We start from the raw sequence: 14,252 nt of genomic DNA, 5'->3' as shown, positions 1-14,252 counted from the left end.
CACTATCAGGTAACTTGCTGGCAGATCAGAACAAGGACCTGAGGATAGGGGGCTGCCAAGGCCCTGTAGAGGGGCAGTCTCTGGGGCTAGTCAGCAGTGTTTCAGGTCTGCAGAGCTGCACATGACCATGCCTGGGATCAAACAGTGGCTGCTTAAATGTTAGGTATGTATGCTCCCTCTCCAGCTCAATATGAATACTGATTCACAGAGAAGTATCACAGGAAGGACAGTGACAGTGATAATACATGTCATTTCTTCCAATATGCCACCTCAATATAAGGTGCAAAGCCCATGATGAAAACAGCAAGTGTGTGGCACAGGAGCAATAGAGAGATACTTATTTTAAAACCCATGTCTGGGGCATATCCTGCTGGAGCAAGCAATGGAAAACGATGTCAAATCCCTCCACAGAGCCGTTGAATGGAACAGTCATCCAGACAAGGTTCTAAAGAAATGTTCCTGTGCAGCGCTGAGCCTGCTGTGCTCTTGGATCCTACAGCCAGGAAAGCAAAGCCCTTGAGGGCTGCATACCTTTACCCACTCAGTCCTCCAGTCCCACTTGGTTAGAGGATTTCATTAGTAGGTTTCATTGGGAGATTTCATTGGGAGTTTCCAAGCCCCTTCCAACCTCCCCCTTCAAGTCTTGGCACACCTCAGGTCATTTCAATGGCTTTTTATTTCTTCAAGCTTCTGGGAACTGTCATCGGAGTCCCTAGATTTGACCTCTACTGGAGGAAGTTGGCTGTCCTCACCTGCACCTACCTTTGTCTACCATGCACTCACCTCCCTGAGATATAAAGCACCTGTGTGCACAGAGATGCCCAGCAGGGACTTTCATTGTTCTGGTTTTGCTATCTCTCTAGAAGTGAACCTTAAACCCTGTGTAACATGCCTCCTTCAACTTCCCTCTTTGTTCCATCACTGTGGATCTCCCAGTGGTCTATAAAGTGCTCTGGGGCTTTTGCTCATACTCTTTGTCCTTGATGACAGGTAGCCACCTAGAGTCATGGGAGGGACGTCATGGGACATGGCAGAGGTCTCTGCATGCAAAGTCAAGGCTCTCAGTCTCCCCAGAAGAGTGACCCCTCATCCATGCCCAGTATGCTAGGGTCTGCCAACATCTGCCTTTGAGCCCTTTCCTTGCATAGCCTCATCTCCCCATTACCACAAATCCTCCTTATAAAATTCAAGTGCATTTCATCACAAGTGGCTAACACCAATACAGTGACAACATGCTCCCTTATGCCATCTGGTAAGAGCTGCCACTTTAATTGGCTCTTCCCCTTACAAATCTACCAAGTGGCGATTTTCAACTTGAACCTAAGAGAGTGCTCAAGCTTATCATCCTAACTTCCGGAAATGATGAATGGCTGAGGCCAAAAACACATTTGTTAAGGAAGCAGCCCTTAGAAAGCTTGTAAAGCTTTGATTGATAATGTTTACCCAATGGAAACAAATGTTATTGGCCTTTAAAATTATTGGGGGGGGGTTCCTTTCTGAAAATTGCTTTTTCAACCAGTCTCAAGGTTGTGTTCAGGGTTCCATAATGCAGTGTAGGAAACAGATCCCATTAATTTTGCACAATCAGAACTGATTCCTTTTTGCCCCAGATCATGATGAAATTATAAACATGGCATCAGGCCTCATTCCCTTCTCAGGGTGTGTACTGTCTGACTTACTTCTGAACACACAACAAAAGCATACTAAGTTAACAAACCCAAAAGCTTGTGTTTGGCTCCAGATCCAAACAGGAATAAGCTTTTATTTATTTTTTCTAAAAAGGAAGAAATTCCTTGAACCCTCATATGAGCCCACTCTGAAAAAACTAAAGGTTGAAGGCTGATACATTCAGTCATTCCAGAGTGACTGATCATCTATGTCCTAGCCTAGGAATTTCTCAGGGCTCTTGGCAATAATTATAAATAAAAGCATCTCCATTCTTAGGCAATTATTTCCACCCTGGGTAGGGTGACATGGATTGAGCTTGATAATCATGGAGCTAAAAAGTACAGCAGAAATGAGGGGGCAGCAGAAGTGTGGTTGGCTAGGTGGGACAGCCAGGAAAGCAGCTGAAGACACAATTTCTAAAAAAAAAAAAAAAAAAAAAGCAGATTTTGAGAGCCCAACAAGCAGGGAGCTGAAGGAATGCACAGCCCTAGAGACCAAAGCTAATTTACCAAAGCAAGACCAGAGAAAAGAGAGAACATGAAAGAAACCATCCCAGCTGCTGCAAAGTCTCTGAACAGACCAACCTGATTCTGTCACCATCAAGGCCAGCAGAGCAGCCATTCACAGCAACTTATAATCATTTGCCACGCAGCTGAGTTTTAGAGACATTTTATCAGAGAGGATATAGTCCTTAGCAATTTCCCTTTTAATCAAAAAGATACCTAATATGACAAGAAATCCCTAGTCTAGACTACAACATCAGGCAAAGTAGAAACATAGCAATTTTCCTTGCAAAACTGATTTCCAAACTATCACCATCCATCATCATCATCATCCATCACAAGAGGCAGCTGCTTTGGCAGCATTATTTTAAATCCATATTTAACTGGATGGCAGCTTAACCTTCTTAGGGAAGGAGAGTAATCTTTCCTTACATCCCCAACCAAGAACAGAAAAGTAGATTTCCTCTAATGCAGCAATGAGCTTCCATCTGATTTCATAAACATGTAATGACATTGGATGATTTAATGGGTACTTGGATGTTCTGCTGAACGTTCAACACTCGATCAGGGCTGATGAAGACCACACAACTCAGGATTACTGCAGTCACTACATTAGCATGAACTTATCAACTGAATTGGCAGTGCACGTGGCCAGAAAGAAAGTAATCATGTGGGTCCACTACCCTAAAGGAATAGAAATGCCCACAGCTCAGTGCCCAGCACAGGGCCTCGAACTCCCTCCTTTCCCTTCTGTGCCTGAGCTTTAGGAGCACCCAGTCTCTGCAACATCCCAACCTAGACCACTCCTATTCTCCAGGTCACAGGCATCCTCCTTCTTAGCCTGCACAGCAGGAAGTCAAGGCACCCTTCTTAAGATTTTCCTGCATCCCAGCAACAACTCCAGAGCTTGCACCCTATAGGACCCATCTGGGCATATGAGGGGCACTCCGACTGCATCTCAACTTTGTGTGAGATTAACTTGTTTGCATTCAACAGCCTCTTCCCCCAGAAGAATAAAAAACATTATGCCTGGCAATGAAAAAAGCAGTTTACTTTTTTGTTTGTTTGTTTGTTCATGTGTGTTTGTTTGTGGATCACAGTCAGCATTGTTCAGAACTCACTCCTGGCTCTGCACTCAGAATTCACTCCCAGCAGGCTCAGGGTAATATATGGGTGCCAGGGATCAAGAGAGTCAGCAGCATGCAAGACAAGAAATCTATCCGCTGTGCCATCTCCCCAGCCCCAAGTTTACCTCTTAATTTACAAAAGTCTTTATTTATTGCTCTGTTACAAAAAATTATGGAAAACAAACAAATTTTGTATCTAGTATGTGGCACCTTCAAGCTCCTTACTGTAAATGTGTTTTTAACATCTCCAGTGGCCAAAAGAACTCTCCATCCCAGTATCAAAACCTGCAGTCTTGTTATTCAAAAAAAAATTAAATACAATCATTAAAAAATAATTATATTTAATAAAAAATAATAAAAATTATACCTGGGGTCAGAGTGATAGCATGGAGGTAAGGTGTTTGCCTTGCATGCAGAAGGACGGTGGTTCGAATCCCAGCATTCCATATGGACTCTGAGCCTGACAGGAGCAATTTCTGAGCATAGAGCAAGGAGTAACCCCTGAACGCAGCTGGGTTTGAAACCCCCCCCCCAAATGTCTTCATTAAAAATGTCCTTTCTGGTTACAGGCTACTATGAAACTCCCGTTGCTATTCCAAACCTGACAGCTCAGTGTCTGGATGGCCCTTTGTGGAAGGAATGAGGAGATGGCGATGATCTCCTGAGCTCCTTCCTGCTTTGAAAAAGTGACAAGCATTGGATGGCAACCCTAGAGCACTGGGAGAAAGAATGAGAGCACTGGAGGAAGATGAGAGGAAATCACTGGCAGAGGGAGGATGGGAGAACTAAGGAAGAGAGGATGGGAGCAGTAGGGGAGGGAAGAGGGGAGAGAGGAGTACTAGGGGGATCTGGAAGGATAATTTGCATAGGAATAAAAAGAGCACAACAGTTCTTTAGCAGAGCAAGCCAAGCTCCAGGTGAGAGGAGACCTTGGATACTACACAATCAGCACCTGGAGCTTGTTCCTCTCACAGGAAGTGCCAGGGAGGGAAAAGGTGTGAATGAGGGTTCTTTCATAATTATGGGCCAAGCCTGTTGCCTGGGAAGCTTGAGGAAGAAGTGGGAGAAACGGAAAAAATTCACAACAAGCAACTCTATTTATTAAGGAGGTGGAGCTATGAATTCACAGAATGTGCCAGCACAGCTGACTAAGTGAGGGTGATGATTGAGAGTAATGATTTGATGCCCAGTGAAATGTGCCCAGAAAGTTTCCACTCTCCCAGGGCACAAAAGGTTCTAATTAATACATAAAACTATTTTTTATTTTATTATTTGAATGTATTTGATTTATTAAATTTTCTTTTTCTTTTTTTTTTTAGAAATCGCTCCTGGGGGTGCCGGAATTCGAACCACATTCCTTCTGCATGCAAGACAAACACCCTACCTACATGCTATCTCTCCAGCCCCCATTAAATTTAAATTTTAAATTATTATTTATTTGAATTTTTACCAATCTTTTCTCTAAGAATAGCATGTGGTCCATTTTTTACTATTTTGAATGAATTTGAGGAGAGTTTATAAAATATGTTCCTAATGCATTTCTAAAAGTCAAGGCTCCAAACTATATTCTCTGCTTACTACAATGTGTATGCTTGCAAAGAAAGATTGTAAGATTTCAATACAATGGAAGCTTTAGAAAAATCGATTCTGAAGGAGAGCCCAGGCTCAAAGGTTGGAAACACTGTCTACCTTTGCTGGCATTCAGGCTCAGCCTTCTCAGACACCTCTCTGGTGATTCCAGGTTAGCAAAGCAAAAGGAGCTGCTTAGCTCTAGCAACCACTCGACATTTGCAGGAACAGAGGTTCAGTGACTAAAGGACACACCATAAATAAATCAGCCTCCAAACACCCCTTTATGGACTTAGCTATTTGCTCAATGATACCCCAATTCCCTTCTGGGGAGCATTATTACCAAAGGGCATTATGTTCCATGGGGGCAGAATGAGGCTTCTAGCCTATCCACGAAGATACTCAGCTCAGACATCTCCTTGACACAGAGCTTAGGACTTCCCTTGCCCATGCAAACTCTCCATAGTCCACGAAGGTGGAGAAAACCTATTGACAGGGCTTCATTTCAATGACTATAAAATACTCTCAAATTTAAGGCTGTTCTTCTGGGGTGATATGGCAGGCAATAATGTGAAGCTTGGCACTTTACATGCAAAGTCAAGGGCCACCAAAGTACCAGTGCCCTTACCCTTGGCCTCTACCTTTAGAGCACTTCCCATCTCATCCCACCTGTTAGCTACATGAGCTCAATCCTTTTCACAGCCAGTGGTGGGTCAGGATTATCTGAGCTGTATCTGATTGCAATTTATCATTATAATAACCCATTCAAATGTCCTCACCCCAGTTTTTAAACTATTGTAGTAAATGGGCCAAACCTTTCCATATTTTGAATGAGCAGATAACATGAAAGCTTTAACAATCCAGCTTTTGCACCAAGATTCTTCACCAGGTAACAGTGAACAAAGCCCTTTTCACATTAACTTGGGTGCAGGTCTTAATAATAGAGGTTTCCTTGCAGGGATGAAGCTCTGGGTTCATTCCCCACACCAAAAAATGCAAGTCCTACTATTTATAAGAATAGCAAATCATAAATCACATGGCTTTCATTTACCCTTATTTCTGAGGAAAAATGTCTTGCCTATATTAAACCACAAGTTCTGTGGATCTCTTCCAGATGACCTTTTGGAAGTTGGACACATAAGGGAAGACCTGTAACGGTGCCTATGTTAACATATCCCTCTCTCCAGTTGAGAGATAAAAACAAGATACTAATAATAGCACTAAGCTTAGGTTGCTGATCACAGAAACTGGTGTGAATGTCAGAGTGAGGCTCCATTCGTAGATTACTAGAGAAGCAGCCAACACAGAAATGACTCTTCCTGAAGTGACATTCAAGAACAACACATCCAAACATCCATACTCCCCATGTTCCAATGGCCATGGAGAGGAAAGTCACACACACATACACACACACACACAATGCAAAAAATCTCCAACTGCTGGAATGAGAGTGAGCAAAATGCTAAAAGGAGATGGAAATCAAGAGTAATCCAGTCCCTGATGAACAGCAAGACTCAGTCAAGCAAACCCAACTCAGACTTTGAGAGCAAAGTATGTCCACTTTGCATGTCCATGTCACCAATTTGTTGGGGTCTGCCCACTTTCTATCTTTCCTGTCCACATCACCACTGAACTAAGATCTGTTCACTTTCTGTCTGACCACATCACCAGTAGACCGCCCATTTTCTGTCTCTCCTGTCCAGGCATCAGAAGACCGAGGTCTGCCCACTCTCCTTTCCAATCCACATCACCAATTATTGTGTATGTAAACATTTCAATGGGATTATTATTATGTTACTGACCCTACCCTGATCAGTGATTGTGCCCTACCCTAGGGTGTGACCTGGCATTCTGCTCCCACCCTAGGGTGGTACCTGTTTCTGCTCCTAGCATTGGTGGTACCTGATCCCACCATTGGGTGGTACCTGATTCTGGGGTATAAAAGCAAGGGTCTGTAGAAGGCGAAGGCTTTTTTCCTGGGGCTGATTCTGGGGCCTTTTGGCTTCAGCCTCTTCCACGGAATAAAATCTGTTTTCTTCAGAAGCCTGACTGCCTGTTAGCTTTCTTCCCGCCGCATTCACCTCAGAACCGCCGGCTGAACAGATGCGTGGTCTGAGCTGGAGGATAAAGGCCTCATCCTCCGTCCCTCCATCAGTCAACCCCATCAAGGCAAGAGAAGGTCCTTCTAAGTAGAATGGGACAAAGATCTACCTGGGGCATGCGATTTTCGAAAAGTCTCTCAACTGCTCTGCTGCCAGAGTCCCATAAAGGCACAATGACTGAAACAGAGCAGCAGCGATGAATGTCTGATGACCTACTTCATTAGTCCCTCAGAGCTCTTGTTCTCTCAGCAATGGCTACAGAAGAAAGGCGATATAGCCAAATTCCTCTTCACACAGACCTTGTTTCGCTACTGGAGCACAGAAAGATTTACACTTCTATTCAACTGTAGTTCTTGCTTCTGCAATTTGGACTAATGCATAGTTTGGTACATGGAAATGGCTTCTGAATCTCTCCTCTGCTTGACTTAGTAAAGAAACTGTTTCCAAAGGAATTTCTCTTTTCACTCATTTTTTCCATGAACCCTCCACCAATTAACCTCTTCTACCTGGAATATTTTCACCCACTCAAGTAGTGAGTGATCCATATTCTGGGCACAGGTATATTCCTTCTTTAAGCCTTTTGTTCAGAGGAATAGAGGCATGTAAACAATATTATAGTGGAACCTGGCCCTAAATTGTGATCAGAATAGATTCTGTATGTCATTTTTAAAAAATTAAAGAAACATTTCTAGTATATAGATTTGTTATAGCATGGCAATCTTAATTGTATATTTTTATTATTTTAATTATGTAAAAAGAAAATAAAGAGAAAATACTAGACCAATATCTAGTGTAATTTAATATTTAATTTAATAAACAAACACTAGGTTTAGTGAGATTTATAAAAAATTACATGGGTCATAATAAAGAAAAATGGCAAGATCTGAGAAAAATATAAATTCTTACTCTTCTGTCTTAGAGCACCCAATGAGGACCCTGTAGTGACCCCACAAAAGGAAGTACAAAAACACATATAGTCAGTGGCATAATCAAGGTCAACACTAGAAAAGAAGTCACAGCATTAATAGTAAACAGTATTAGAAAGCAAAGAGGATCAGCATAGGTTAAGGCACTTGCTTTGCACTTGAAAGACTGGTTTGATCCTTGGCACCACAAGTGCATGCGGACCTAGGACCACTGAGCATGAGCCCTGAGCACAGACTCAGGAGTAAATCCTGAGCACCACTAAGTATGATCCAAACACCAAAAGACAAAGTTCTTTCAAGCCATGATAAAAATATAGAGAAGTAATTTCTGCTTAGGTAAGTTTGCTGTCCTCAAAACCAGATATTTTATTGATCTACTGATGTCTCAAGACTCTATATAATCATGGAGACAATATTTTTTCCTACCAGGGGTCTCAAACTCGTGGCCTCCGGGTCGCAAACGGCCCTCTGTACAACATTTTGTGGTCCTGCCCTAGAGGAATCTTTTTGTTTTGTTTTGTTTTGTTTTGTTTTGTTTTGTTTTAGTTGTTTGGGTCACACGCCCCAATGTTCAAGGCTTACTACTGACTTTGCACTCAAGGATCACCCCGACTTTGCCTCCTGCGGCCCCCAGGTAAATTGAGCTTGAGACCCCTGGTACTAGGGGTCAGTAACTGATTCACAATCAGGGCCTGTGTTTGAAGTTAACTAAATGATGGTTCGAGATTATTTACCCAATAAGGAAGAGAAAAGAGATTCTTTGCAAGATTCTTTGAAAATAAAGAAACAAAAATAATGAGCCCACCCACTCCCAATACGACAGTTGGGGGAAAAATCAAGCCTGAATCTCTTGCCTTTTACACAGTCTCACATTAAGAATACAATTCAAGGGCCCAGAGAGATAACACAACAGCGTTTGCCTTGCAAGCAGCCAATCCAGGACCAAAGGTGGTTGGTTTGAATCCCAGTGTTCCATATGGTCCCCCCTGCCTTGCCAGGAGCTATTTCTGAGCAGACAGCCAGGAGAAACCCCTGAGCACCGCCGGGTGTGGCCCAAAAACCAAAAAAAAAAAAAAAGATTACAATTCAAATATATTTGGATTGCTGAGCACAGCATGATATGCACCAGTATGTGCAGAACACACATAAAACATGGAGACACAATCATCATGACAGACACAAATGGATGGGACCACTCAGAAGAAAAGAAGATACAGAGGAGATACAGGAAGGCCAGGCTGACCTTAAGCAAAGAACTTCTGCTGGGATCTTGTGGAAAAAACAGAACTGGATGGGGCCAGAGAGATAGCATGGAGGTAGGGTGTTTTCCTTGCATGCAGAAGGACGGTGGTTTGAATCCCAGCATCCCATATTGTCCTCCAAGCCTGTCAGGAGTGATTTCTGAGCATAAAGCCAGGAGTAACCCCTGAGCACTGCTGAGTGTGACCCCAAAACCAAAAACAAACAAACAAACAAACAAAAATCAGAACTGGACCTCATCTTGAAAGATGAGTTGAAATTTGACAGGGAGAAGAGGGAGGCAATTGGACTCTGTGACAAAGGATCTAAGAAAAGATGATGGAGAGGGAGTTAAGACACCCAGTTATAGTACAGTGGACACACATGGAGAGAATGTCAGTGTGGGGACAGGAGGTGGGAGCAGAAAGGAGTAAAGATGGGGACAGAAAGAAAGAGTAAGGAACAAAGTGACAGTAAAGAGGGCAAGACACTTGCCTAGCATGCGCTCAATCTACAGTACCTCCATGTAGTCCCCTGAGCCCACCAGGAATAACTTCTGAGTACAGAGCCAGGAATAACCCAACCCCTAAACATAACTGGGTGTGTCCCCAAAAATAAAACAAAAAACTTAAGTGGGGAGGATCAGGGTGAGTACAGAGGGATAAATACCAGGACAAGGACAAGAGCAGAGTACCAGGGTAACCAGAGGTACCAAGTAAAAATTCAGGGTGGGATATTGGGGGATTTAATGTGAACCAGGATAGGAACAGAAAGCAGAATACTGGGATGAAAGAAATGGGGGGTGATACAAGGAAGAGGACCAGAAGCAAAGTACCGGGGTGGATATGGGGGTTCTGCGGGGACACTAGAGAGAGAGAGAGTGAGAGAGAGAGAGAGTACCAGGGTGGGGACATGAGTCAGAGTAGCAGGGGATGAGGGAATGGTCAGGAAGTCTAGAATCAATGGAAGTAGTGTTAGTTCCAGCCTGGTCACCATCTACCAGTACCTGGCTTATTGAACAATTAGAAGCAGACAGAGAGGAATTCACTCACAAGAGTAATTGTGGAACACACAATTTCTCTAATTAATATCACACTTGTCTCTGAAAATAGAATGTCTAGGTAGTCTGTTTACATGCTTCTATAATCTTAATAAACAACCAAAAATCCATTATTTATTTAATTGTTTTTTAATATTTCTTTAAAATTTGTTGATACTGATTTGCATTATTTTGAAAGAAAATAATACATTTGTACATTGCCTTTGTCAAGGCTGAAAGCAAGACTTCTCCATAAAAAGATATTCTTCCTAATGGCACATAATCAAATATGTAATTCATTACTCTTTAAAACTTACCACAATATTCAACATCTATGTAGCAATTGCAAAGAAAACAATGAAATTGATTTCAAAATGTAATGTCTATGATTTGTCTCATAAAATACAGAAAGAAAAACATTCTCTGTAAAGAGAAATAAAATATGCAAGGAATATTTTATTCCCATTTGATTTACGAATGTTTAAAATATGGCTTTAATATCTGGCACCATGATAATAATCAAGCTTTTTTTAAAATGAAGTGAGTATCTTAATAAGCTGCAGCAACTGATCATCATTACCATCTGCACAGATGAGTTTAGATGTTTTCTCTATATAATGAATAATGATGCTTGCAGCAAAGAACTCAGCCATATCAAACTGGCATTATCTGATCGTTTTCACCAATTAAAAGGGGCCTATTTTGTTAAATTTTACTCGACAGATCACAATCACAGAACATCAGTACATCAGTTAGAAAAATGGACAAGAGATCTAGTGATTTTTCAGCCTGTTTTGTAAAAATCCCTCTACTGTAAAACACAGCCATTTGATACTCAATGTGGAATTCTTGAAATTAAGCATATGAAAGCATATACATATGGGGGTAAAGGAGAAATGAGCAGAGAATAAGCCAATATTTGACTGTTTCAGCACATGCACATGCACACACAAACATTTAATGAAGAAAGGGAAAGGCAACACATGTCAAGTAGATCTAATATCATTGTGTAAAAGGTCCCAGGACATTATTTATAGTTGGCCAAATGGCCAGATTACTAAGGATTTGAGGATTTACTGCTTAATTTAGAAAGCTGCTATTTCCCTGATTTCAAACAAAGGAAACTAAAATTAGCGCGCTTAGATCTTATCTTCTTCATCTATGTAGCTTGGAAAATCAAGTGAATTATTCAAATCTAGCAAAAGGAAACTACGACAAAAATAGATATTTTAATACTCTTCAGGCTGTAAGGGACCCGAGGAGAAAGAAGTGAGATGAAAGATAACCTTGAAAAACAAGGTTAAGCACCAGTCTTTGAAACTGAATGGATTCCACCAGCTACCAGGGTACAGAGCACCACCGGCAGGACCAGAGCTTTGGGGACACAGAGCACAATTGCGCTCTGCACCTCAGTCCCTACTCAAGTCAGAAAATAATAATTCTAAGAGACACAGCCACCAAGACCTCCATTCCCTCAGCTCAAAAGAATCATACGGTTTTTCTTCTTTTCCTGTAACCTTTCATCCTACTGACTGGAAATGATTAAGTTAAAAAATACTGGCTTTTGGAAGTTTATAGTGAATGTATCTAGGGAAGAAATATTAAACATACTATCTGTATAAATTAAGAATCTGATCTCACAAGGTCTCATTCTGTGGCCCTAAAATTCCCTGCCCCACGAGAAACTACCTTCAAGAAGCTGTCACCCCCTTTTCTTAGTCTTTGCTCTGTTCAGTGATAGGATCAGTTTGTACATGTCTGCAGAAATGTCCTCGTAGCTCAGACCAGCATTAAAACAATTAAGAGTCAATTTTACTTGGATTTATTAATCACTCTTAAAAGGGCAGTAATCCTTTTGAAGTCTACAAACCTTACATGTTAATTAAGCTCTAGAATGCCAAAGATTATCTCAGATTTGGTAACCAAATACAACTCATTGTTTTCATGAAATTATCAAACTATACCTTCTCAAACAAGCAAATTCATCATTCTAGTTGCTGTAGTCACTAAATCAGAAAGTTTAAAACTCAATAGCTTAATATAGAATCAGAATACATTAGGCTGACCAATCAAAATGATGATTATTGACCAGTTTTGACTGAAACCACTCATCAAATAACTATAAATGACAACACAAAAATTAATTTAGAAAGAAGTTAGGTTCAAATATTTATCTTTTGGTAATACTATTATTTGACATACAAAAAATTTTAGAAAAAAATCAAAGACTTACACCTAAACAAATGTCTTCGGAAAAACTAATAGGTGCAGTCCGTGTTACCTTTACCTATTCAGGTAATAAATTTAAGATAAAACAATAAATTTTATATTTTAAAAAGTATATTATTTTAACATTGTACATTTACAATGTTAGATTGATACAACTCTAACATTGTCATTCTAACAGCCATCCTAACAGTGGCAAATTAGACTGAGTACAATTTTATTTGTAAATAAGTGTAGTGAACTACACAATATGTTTAAAATCCCTATCAATTTATTGTTTAATGTAAAATCCAGTGACGTTGGTTTCCATATATCATATTTACATGCTATATAAAGCTATTGATTGATTCCACACTTCACAAGGTTTGGAGTCCTAGACATCATCACAATGAAAACTTCTGTACAGTCCTACCAAGGAAGATATTCATCAAGTGACTTACACACAATAGACTGGTATATATTTCTTTAATTAAATAAAACAATGTTAAATAAAATTATTTAAACAAAATAGTACATACCTTCAAATATACTTTTCACTTCAAGTTCAATAGCACTTCATCTACAAAGAAAGAAATACATTTTAGGATATAGCAGAAATATAGACCTTTTTCCCTTTAGAGAATTGCATCCCATGATATCAGCAGTTGTCGATCAAACAGTCTCAATTGTATGTCATGTCAGAAAAAGCTTTTCTTCCTGAATCATAGATGATCTGATTTTATCAGGATATTCCTAAACCTGGAATATGAATTACCTTGATAAGCAAAAAAATTCTCACAACAATTTATTTCAAAAGGTATATAGGCTACTTTATATATCAGTATGTGAAATAAAGGAAAGGAAATATACTAATACAATAATATATTTTGGGGGACCATACCTAGGGGTGCTCAAAAGGTTACTCCTGGCTCTGCACTAAGAAATCATGCCTGACAGGCTCAGGGGACAGTATGCTATGCCAAGGATCAAACACAGGTTGGCTGTCTGAAACGCAAGTGCCTTACCCATTATTATCCACTACATCATATTTTTTTATTTAAATAACTTTATTACATACATGATTGTGTTTGGGTTTCAGTCATGTAAAGAACACCATCCATCACCAGTGCAACATTCCCATCACCAATGTCCCAAATCTCCCTCCTCCCCACCCAACCCCCGCCTGTACTCTAGACAGGCTTTCTATTTCTCTCGTACATTCTCTTTATTAGGATAGTTCAAAACGTAGTTATTTCTCTAACTAAACTCATCCCTGTTTGTGGTGAGCTTCATGAGGTGAGCTGTAACTTCCATCATATTTTCAAATAAGCAAATGTGCTTCTGATGTAAGACAAAACTATTTTTGAAATTAAGGAGAAAAATTCATGAGAACACGAAAAGAAATACTTCATAGTCATTCAGTTGTAAACTACATGAAAATAACTCCCCTATTTTCATTTACTAAAAAGAACTGCTATATTTTTAGATCAGAATGTAAGTTTTTTTTAATTTATTTAAAGAACATAGTTGACATAATTGATAATAATACATTTGTTTTAGAAAGACCAAAAGCAGCACGATTTAAATAAAAAAGGAAATTGAAAGAAAAACTATAGAGATGAAGAGAAAGGAAAGAATATTTTTGAAAATTATTGAATCACAATGAATTCATTAAAGCACCAGCAGAAACTTTAGTAAGCTCTTCTCTTTTATTTTTAAGAAAGGATAAGAGTTAAAAAAAATACAGCAATAACGTTGTGAGTGGCCTAGCAAAATAGGGGGAAAATGGGGGGGGGGGCGGGGAAGCCTTAGCCTAAACACAAGGAGATCTCATTCCTGAAGTTTTCCGGCACGAGACTGACTGGTTCTTCAAT

The 14,252-nt window shown here is 40.2% G+C and overlaps 1 protein-coding gene across 1 annotated transcript in view; it reads right to left on the bottom strand.

Annotated features, from left to right (window-relative positions):
• The window catches only part of LOC126013659 (contactin-4), a 669,197-nt gene extending 656,237 nt beyond the window's left edge, over nucleotides 1-12,960 (bottom strand). Inside the window, exon 1 of the mRNA XM_049776827.1 lies at nucleotides 12,918-12,960. The gene's annotated coding sequence lies outside the window, so the exon portion shown is untranslated. The remainder of the gene's footprint in view (nucleotides 1-12,917) is intronic.
• Between the last annotated feature and the right edge of the window lie 1,292 nt (nucleotides 12,961-14,252).

Source organism: Suncus etruscus, chromosome 7, assembly GCF_024139225.1.
Source record: "Suncus etruscus isolate mSunEtr1 chromosome 7, mSunEtr1.pri.cur, whole genome shotgun sequence".
Lineage (NCBI taxonomy): Eukaryota > Metazoa > Chordata > Mammalia > Eulipotyphla > Soricidae > Suncus > Suncus etruscus.
This window is presented reverse-complemented; position numbering and strand designations above follow the sequence as displayed.